This window comes from Phaseolus vulgaris, chromosome 10 (assembly GCF_000499845.2).
Source record: "Phaseolus vulgaris cultivar G19833 chromosome 10, P. vulgaris v2.0, whole genome shotgun sequence".
Classification (NCBI taxonomy): Eukaryota; Viridiplantae; Streptophyta; class Magnoliopsida; order Fabales; family Fabaceae; genus Phaseolus; species Phaseolus vulgaris.
Genome location: NC_023750.2, coordinates 29,767,365 through 29,776,903, shown reverse-complemented (window position 1 = coordinate 29,776,903; position 9,539 = coordinate 29,767,365). Strand labels below are relative to the sequence as shown.

The window sequence follows — 9,539 nt, the reverse complement described above, 5'->3', positions numbered from 1 at the left end:
TTGAAAAAATGTATTATCCCACGGAACTGGAAAAGGATCATTGCCAATCTGACTAGCAATGAGACGTAGGGAAGCCATAGGATCGTCAACTCGAACCTCACGCTTCTTTTTCGGACTTGGTGGCTGAAAAGGTTTCTACAAGATAAACAACATTTGTATTAAATTATATGTAATATATAAATATAAATAAAAAATAATATAATGAAACGAAATTATTACATGAGGTTCGGGCATAGATCGAATGAGCTCTCTGGGCCAGGCAACGAATGTCTGAAATGCATCGGCCACAGTGGTTACCTCATCTGAAGGTAGTGGAACACGAGCATCAGGAAATCGTACTTTTTCAACTGTTACCTTCGCCACATCAGGGGAGAGAGGAACGTTATGTAAGGTGGTGGCGTTTTTATAGACTTTTCCAAGTGCCACCACCCGAGGAAGTTTGCCGCCCACTACCAGTAGCTCACAATCCTCTGTCTGCCCATTGATATCATCCCCTGATGTTGGAGGAGTCGCACAACTCCCCTTTGTGCTCCTGGGAGTGGGACTAACAAGGGGTTCAATCGGCTCAGCACAAACTTGTTGCGATAGAAACTCTTGTCGCATTCTATCATTCTCCTTTTTAATCTCCAGCCACATCAAATCAGTCTCCTTTCTCATCTCCTCCATTATTTCTTCACGTAACTTACTCTTCTTGAGGAGGATGGTTGTCGTTCTGAAACTCCAAAATAAAGTTTAATTCCGACCCCTTTTCCAGCGGCACGAACACGACCAGAGTGTTCAGGTCGTCCAATTGCTTCAACTAGGATATCGTGACGACCTTCAGCAACAAATTTACCGTCGGATTCCAAGGAATCCTGCAAGAGTACACAAAAACCATATTTTCAATCATTAATATAATTAATGCTTTAAAAAAATTGAAAATAACAAAAATAACTTACAATTTTTTCGATTATAACCCCGGATTGCTCAGAACTTGGTGCACCCGACTTCTTAATTCGGGCCCTCTTCCATTTTACATGGCGAAAAGGTGGTGATGGAGGAGAAGTGACCCCTGTTTCCACATTCTCAGACAACGTCCCCTGTTGAGATTTCTCCTTTTCCACCATCAGTGTTTGCTCAAGTTTTCTATACCCCGAACGAGACATAACGTGCGGGGTAAGATTCTTCAAAGCTATCTCTTGAGCTTTCTTCCGACGATCCTGTCATAATTGAAATAAACAAACTGAAGTAAATAAGATAAACTTATTAATGTTATATAAACAAAAAAGTTACTTCACTTACCATCCAAGCCTCATTTTCACGGCTTTCTCTAAAAAGACGCCATGTCTCTTCATCAATATGTTGGTACTTTAAACATGGATTTTCGTCTTTAAGGTCGCCAAAAATGTATCTCGAAGTCAGTCTTGACTTAAAGGTACGAAATTTAAGTGCGATATTGGATAATATCTTTGATCGAAGCGGTTCCACATCAGGAATGTCAAAGTTTGCCTGGAAAATAACATCATCAAATTAAAATTAATTAATCAATATTAAAAAGCATTATATGATAACAATAATAATGTAAAGCTTACCAGAACATCCTCCCATAGCATGTTCCGATCAACCTCTGAAACCTCATCCCATGAATTAATCAAAATGGAGAGCCTCTCACGAGAAACGACTCCAAGATAGCTCATAAACTCATCTGCCTTAGGACCAAAAGCCACTCCAGTGTTGACGTCAATGTCAACATGTGTCTTCTCACCAGCAGCACGTCTCAATGCAAGACGCTTCAATCTAGTAGGTCCTCTATTGCCTCGTCCAGATCGAGGTCTGTTTGGAGTCTGGTCGTCATACATGTCTCTGTTAAAAAAATTAGGTAACAAACATTAGTTAATGTGAATCGAATTAAAATCATATAAAAATAATACAAAAAATTCTAAATGTTTATTTACATGTTGCATGTGGGTTGAATGTTTATTTGTAAATTCCTTCACTGTGGTCTTTACGGGTTGCATGTACATCATCAAGTACATCGTCATCTTTATTAGTTATCATTGGTGTGAATGAACGAGTTTCGCCATATTCAATATCATCTATGGCTTCCCCTTGTTTTTTCCCGTGTAAAACGACATACCAATGTTCTGACGTAGGATCTTTCACATAGAAAACCTGAGATGCTTGTTGAACCATTATAAATGGCTCATCTCGATACCCTATCTTTCGAAAGTCCACTAGTGTGAATCCTAATTCATCAATTTTAACCCCACTTTTATTGTCAACCCATTTACACTTGAAAACTGGAACGAAAAACTTAGTGTAGTCAATCTCCCATATCTCTTCTATAAACCCATAGTATGCCATTGATCCAAGTACTGGATTTGTATCTTTCGAAGTCGAAAAATGCATTGACTCGGCTTCCAGAGTAACACCAGAATTTTGAACTGTACTCTTTTCATCCATGGACTTCGTGTAAAATATACAATTATTCACTTCGTACGCTGTACATGAGATGACATCAAACTTCAATCCAACAGCCAACCAAGTCAAGGTCTCTGATGCCGTTGAATCCTTGAACACCTCATCTTTAAACCAAGGCATGAAAGTTCTATTATGTTCCATCAAGACCCATTTCTCTACTTGTCTTGGGTTATTTGCCTTCACAATGGCTTTATGAGCTTCTATGTAAGGTACAACTTCATCTGTGTTATTCAATTGTACAAATGTGCTTGCAAGACTTCTGATCGAGATTTGCTTACAATATTCACACCACGTAAACATTTAGTTGTAGAACGCCTGTGGTGCCATGAATTAGCTGGAACACCTATTGGATTTGCTTTTGTCATGTACTCTGAACAAAATTCAATACTTTCTTCAGCTATGTACCTTTCAATCATTGAAGCCTCTGGACGATAATGATTTTTCACATAACCTTTCAAAATTTTCATATACCGCTCAACAGGATACATCCATCTTAAGTACACTGGTCCACACAATCTAACCTCTCTTACCAGATGCACCACTAGATGAACCATGATGTCAAAAAAAGACGGAGGAAAAAACATTTCCAATTCACACAAGATAACAACAATTTCATTTTGAAGTTCATCTAGTTTTGAGGGATCAATGACTTTACAACAGATGGAAGAGAAGAATGAGCACAAACGGGTTATGGTGTGTCTAACATTTTTTGGTAAGATCCCACGGATAGCTACCGGCAACAACTGTTGCATCAAGATGTGACAATCATGAGACTTCAACCCAATTAACTTCAAATCTTGCATTGACACTAGGCTCTTCACATTTGAGGAATGTCCTTGTGGCACTTTCACACCCTTTAGACATTGACAAAAACTAATTTTTTCATCTTTTGACATTGTGTAACAGGCTGGGGGCAAATATGTACGCTTACCCATTTCTATGGGTGCCAACTCGCCACGTATGTTCATCTCAATCAAATCTAAACGAGCATTTAGACCATCCTTCGTCTTCCCGTTAATGTTAAGAAGTGTACCAATTAAGCTATCACACACATTCTTCTCAACATGCATTACATCTATACAATGTCTGACTTCTAACCTCGACCAGTACGGAAGATCAAAGAAGATTGATTTCTTCTTCCAAATATTTGTCACAAATGACTTTTTTTTGGACTTACCGAAGGTGTGGTCTATGTTATTTACCTTTTGGTAAACCTCAACACCGGTTAATGGAGTTGGTGGACCACTACCCTCTTGGTGTCCATTAAAGGCTTTTTTCAACCTCCGGTAAGGATGATGACTTCTAAGAAACCTCCGATGCCGAAGATATACTGTTTTCCTTCCATGTTTCAATTGTTGAGAATCAGTGTCTTCTTCGCATATTGGACACGCTTTGTGACCCTTAACCCTATAACCTGATAAGTTACCATATGCCGGAAAGTCATTGATGGTGCAAAATAACATGGCATGAAGCTTGAAAGTTTCATTAGCAAATCCGTCAAATACTTCGACACCCTGGTCCCACATTAACTTCAAATCTTCAATTAGGGGACTTAGATAAACATCAATATCATTCCCTGGTTGTTTCGGACCGGATATCATCATAGACAACATCATGTATTTTCGCTTCATGCACAATCCAGGAGGTAAGTTGTAAATAACTAGTAATACAGGCCATGAACTGTGATTTGTACTCATATTACCAAACGGATTCATTCCGTCTGTAGCTAAACCAAGTCGGATATTTCTTGATTCTTTACCAAATTCTGGAAAGTCATCATCAAATGTCTTCCATTGAATAGAATCAGCTGGATGTCGGTACATGCCATCGCATTTCCTCTCATCTGCGTGCCATCTAAGATTCTTAGCATCGTCTGGGTTTGCAAACAAACGCTTCATCCTTGGAATGATGGGAAGATACCACATAACCTTCATTGGGGGTCCATGCTTTTCCATGTCATCAATAGAATCATCATCTTTTTGTTTCAACTTATAACGTGATAACCCACACCTCGGACAACTTTTCAACAATTCAAAATCTTTCCGGTATAATATACAATCATTAGGACATGCATGTATCTTTTTGTACTCCATACCCATTGGACAAAGAATCTTTTTGGCCTCGTAATTACGATTAGGTAGACTATTTCCCTCTGGAAGCATATCCTTCAACAGCTGGAGCAATTCCGTGAAGCTTTTATCAGTCCATCCGTTTATTGCCTTCAAATTCATCAATCTTAACACCGCCGACAACCGTGTGAAGTTAGTTGATCCAGGATACAAAGGAGTTTCTGCATCTTTTGACATACTTTCATATCCATGCGCTTTTGTGAAACACTCAGCTCCCACATCACGAATCATGTCCTCCAATCGATCATCATCTCCATCATCGTGTACTGCTTCATCCATGGTAGAACCCACATATTCCTCAGTTACGGAAACACGTGGTAAATTTAATAATTCACCATGCCATGTCCAAGTTGTATAAGATCGAAGAAACCCATCACACAGCAGGTGTTCCCTCATGATATTCACATCCAGTATCCTTCCATTCAAGCAGTTAACGCACGGACACCTGATCTTTGCTCCATCATGACCACTAATAATCGCGTTACAAATTGTATAAATTCCTCTACTCCCCTTTCGTACTCATCACTTATACGAACAACATTAATCCAACTTCGATCCATTATATATTCTGGAATATAGTTAGGATTTTCTAATAATTAGTATTCTATTCAATCTCACACATTTGCCGAGGGTCGAACACCCCTGGACTCAATCCAAACACGATATTTCTATTCTAAAAGTAACAATAACTAACATAACATAAAACTTTTATTAAAATGTAATTAACAACTAACTAAATATATAATATAAATTTAAGAAAATAGAAATTATATAATACAAAAATTCAAAATACACACAAATATATAAATTATTAGTTATTAGTTATAAATTCCAAGTTGTATTAGTTATTAATTAAATATATATTATAATAAAAAAATAACAATTCAAAATATTAAATATAAATTCAAAATATTAAATATAAATTCAAAATATTAAATATAAATTAAATACAACACCAACCTTTAGGTTGATGGTGATCGGAGTGGCAGAGGCACAAGACGAAGACGAGGACGAAGACGAAGACGAAGGCGCAGGCGGTGGCGGAAGTTTTCGACTATGACAGTGGCAGTGGCGGAGCAGAAAAAACCGGCGAACCCAATAGAACAGTAACCACCTATATGACAAAAACGAGTTAGGAAACGAAATGACAATGCCAAGGAAGTGAATAATGACAATGACAAAAACGAAAACGAAAACAAACGTTGAAGCGAAGAGAGCTGAAACTTACAATGCAAAGGGAGAGCTGAAACAGAACGTTGAAACGAAGAGCGGAGAAGACGAAAGTGAAAGTGAAAACTAGTGGCGCGCTTCAATTTTTAGGGTAAAATTGATTTACAAATGCGGTTCTATGGTAAGACCGCATTTGTAAATCATTCTGAATTGATTTACAAATGCGGTCATACTAAAGACCGCATTTGTAATTCAATTCAGAATGATTTACAAATGCGGTCATAGTAAAGACCGCATTTGTAAATCATTCGAATTGATTTACAAATGCGGTCTTACCATAGAACCGCATTTGTAAATCAATTTAATTACAAAAATGCCACCGCATTTTTTACAAATGCGTTTAAGCGCAAAGCCGCACTAAATAAAGGGTCGTTGTTTCCATATTTTGTACTAGTGGTATTATTATTTTGCTTCTAATTCTTGATCTAGAATCTTAAATCTGACTAGAAAGTAATTTTATGGTTCTAACCTATTCAATAATACTTAACATATCTGAGTGCTTGGAATAAACTTGAAATGTTAATTGCTATCAACGTATGATCTTAATATTGAGTTGTTTTATAAATATGCGAGATATCGATATTTAGGAAACATCTTAGGAATTTAATATGTGAGGAATCGATATAAATGATTTTTATATGGGCCTCAATATCAATCAAAGGACATAATATTATCAGGCTAATCTAAATACAAAAGAGTGAGAAAGATGAAACTCAATCCCTGTAGAATATGAAGCTTTGATGAAACAAAGTCTGTGAAGAAAGCCTGATGTTGTGCTATTTTGATTGAAGCTTAGTTCTAGGATGTTTAGAATTTTGTAAAGTTCATTCTTAATCCTATGCACAAGCTGAATCAATCTGTTTTGAAAAAGAAAAATATTTTTCTAAGCCAAGAGAAAAACAACCGGTTGATTTCACAGTTTAGTCAGTTGTTTTACACTTAGCTTGTTTGAGGGTTTTCAAAACTGATTTTTACTTGGTTGACTAACTGCTAAAACCAATTCAACCGGTTAAAATGACATTTCAACCGGTTGATTGTCATGTTTCTTAACAACTTTTCAAAAACCTATTAAACCTGTTTTCAATTAATTTGAAGCTGTTTTGGCTCGTTATTAACTGCCTAAAACGGCTAGATTTAAGAGTTATAAATCTGATTACCTTCCATATTAAAACAACACAGAAAGTGAGATTGAAAATGTTTTTGAGAAGAGATTTGATTCAAAGTTTTGCAAGATTTCCTAAAGGTTGTGCATTGATTCAAGAACTGATCTTAGGAGCTCTGTGATTTCCTAAAATACCAGGTGTAATTTGTTCCTTTTGATTCTTGTAATTGCTTTCCTTTCTATGCTTGTAAGTTTCTAAATCTATAAGGTCAGAGGTTTTTTTGACATTTTTTGTGTGAACAACAAAGAGGGTAAGTGTTCTTGTGTGGTCAAGATCACCTATTTTTGGTGTTGAGTGTTTGTAATCTGTTGATTGATTGCTAGTGGAATAGTCAGTGATTTTCTGGGGACTGGATGTAGCTTATGTGTTGAGTGAACCAGTATAAATTGATTGTGTAATATCTCTCTCTCTCTTTGACTTATTATAAACTGTTTGATGTGGTTTTTGTCTTTGCTATTATAAACAACCGATTAAAACGAAATTTCAACTGATTGTTTTTCTGCAAACAGTTTTAATTACTTTGATTGTTTGGCTTCCCTGATTGCTCTTTCTGTGATTATGGATAAAACTTCATTCTTAGCCAATATTTGTGAAAATATTTTGAAAAATTATTCACCCCCCCCCTCCCCTTTTGTTTAGCCCATTAATTCTAACAATTGACATTAAGAGTTAGGTTCTTGAAATTTATTCAAGTTCTGTTTTTTTTTTTTAAAACTGCTTTAATGGCTGACAAGGTTTCTTTCGAGGAAGGTGCTTCTTTAAATAAACCACCTTTATTCTGTGGTGTGAACTATCAATAGTGGTGTATAAGAATAAAAAATTTGTTGACTCAATAGATAGAAAAATCTGGAATGTCATTACAAACAGTTCTTTCATACCCTTGCTTAAAACCAATAGTGTTTTATCTAAAAATGAAAAAAGGATTATCTTGACTGTGTTGCTAAGAACATCATTGTTTATGCTCTTAATTCTAATGAATTTCTTAAAGTTTTAGAGTGTGTCTCAGCTAAAGAGATGTGGGATACTCTTGAAAGAATTCACAAAGATTCAAGAAATGCTTGGTTGGGCAGTGATGAGTCCTCTGCTGGATCATCCTCTGCATCTTCCAAAATGGATGTATGTCTGATGGCAAAAGAAGATTCTGCATCAAACAATGTATGTTCAAAGTTGTGTTTTTGGAAAATCTGGTTTGGGTTTTAAGCCACAAAGCAAGAACAGTGGCTGTTTAAAATCTTTTTCAATCATTACAAAAAATCAATCGATTGAAAAGTTGAAACAACCAGTTGTTTGTTGTTTCTACTGTATGAGAAAGGATCTCTTTGTTAGATTTTGCAGAATTCGTAAATTTTTTGTTCCTAAAGTGGGTTCCCGAGAATCCTAAGGTTCCTAACAATCAAATTAACATCCATGGACCCAAATTTATTAGGGGACCAAATCTTGCCACCTAATTTTAAATTTTGCAGAATTTCTTGATGAAAAACAAGCACCTATGGTATTTGGGCAATGACTGCTCCAAGCATATGACTGGAGATGCTTCAAAGTTTGTCAACATCACTCTTAAGCAGGAAGGCCATGTGACCTATGGAAATAATAACAAGGGAAAGATCCTTGGAAAAGGTACTATTGGTAATGAAAATAGTTTTCTAATTCATGATGTGTTCTATGTAGAAGGTCTCAAGCACAACATTCTGAGCATAAGTCAGCTTTGTGACAAGGGATATCTAGTCACATTCAAAACTAATTCCCGTGAGATTCATCTACCAAATTCAAAGGAAGTGTTGCTGGTTGGTAAGAGGATTAATAATGTCTATCTACCTGATATTTTAAATTCTACATCCATTGGTTGTCTCTTGTCTAAGCACGAAGAATCTTGGCTTTGGCACAGAAGAATTACACACATACATATGCATCACTTGAACAAATTAATTTCAAAAGATCTTGTTATTGGCTTACCCAAACTCAAGTTTGAGAAGGATCATGTGTGTGAAGCTTGCCAAAATGGAAAACAAACAAAATAATCTTTTAAACTGAAAAACATTGTTTCCACCTCAAAACCCCTTGAGTTGCTACATATGGATCTATTTGGTCCTTCAAGAACTATGAGCCTTGGAGGGAATTATTATGCTCTTGTTGTGGTTGATGACTTTTATAAGTTTACATGGACAATGTTTCTACATTAAAAAATGGAGGCTTATTCTGAGTTCAAGAAGTTAGCCAAGAGGCTACAAAACTCCTGCTGCAGCAACATTGGTGCCATTAGGAGTGATCATGGTGGAGAATTTCAAAATGAGAAGTTCAGCACCTTTAGTGACAAGTTGGGCCTCTTTCACAACTTCTCTGCACCAAGGACACCTTAGCAAAATGGTGTGGTGGAAAGGAAGAACATGTCACTTGATGAATTGGCAAAAACAATCCTGAATGAATCATCCTTACCTAAGTGCTTTTGGGCTGATGTAGTAAGTACAACATGTTGTGTGATGAAACTTGTTCTTATCAGGCCCATTCTAAAAAATGGAAGGAAGACATATGAACTGCTCAATGGAAGGAAGCCTTAAAG

General features: G+C 36.4%; 1 long non-coding RNA gene across 1 annotated transcript; it reads right to left on the bottom strand.

The window, feature by feature from the left end:
* Positions 1–801: 801 nt before the first annotated feature.
* Positions 802–1,615, bottom strand: LOC137819396 (uncharacterized). The gene is made up of 3 exons (XR_011082284.1): positions 1,282–1,615; positions 939–1,199; positions 802–854 (listed from the first exon to the last, which is right to left on the bottom strand). It is a non-coding gene; the product is annotated as an uncharacterized lncRNA (long non-coding RNA).
* Between the last annotated feature and the right edge of the window lie 7,924 nt (positions 1,616–9,539).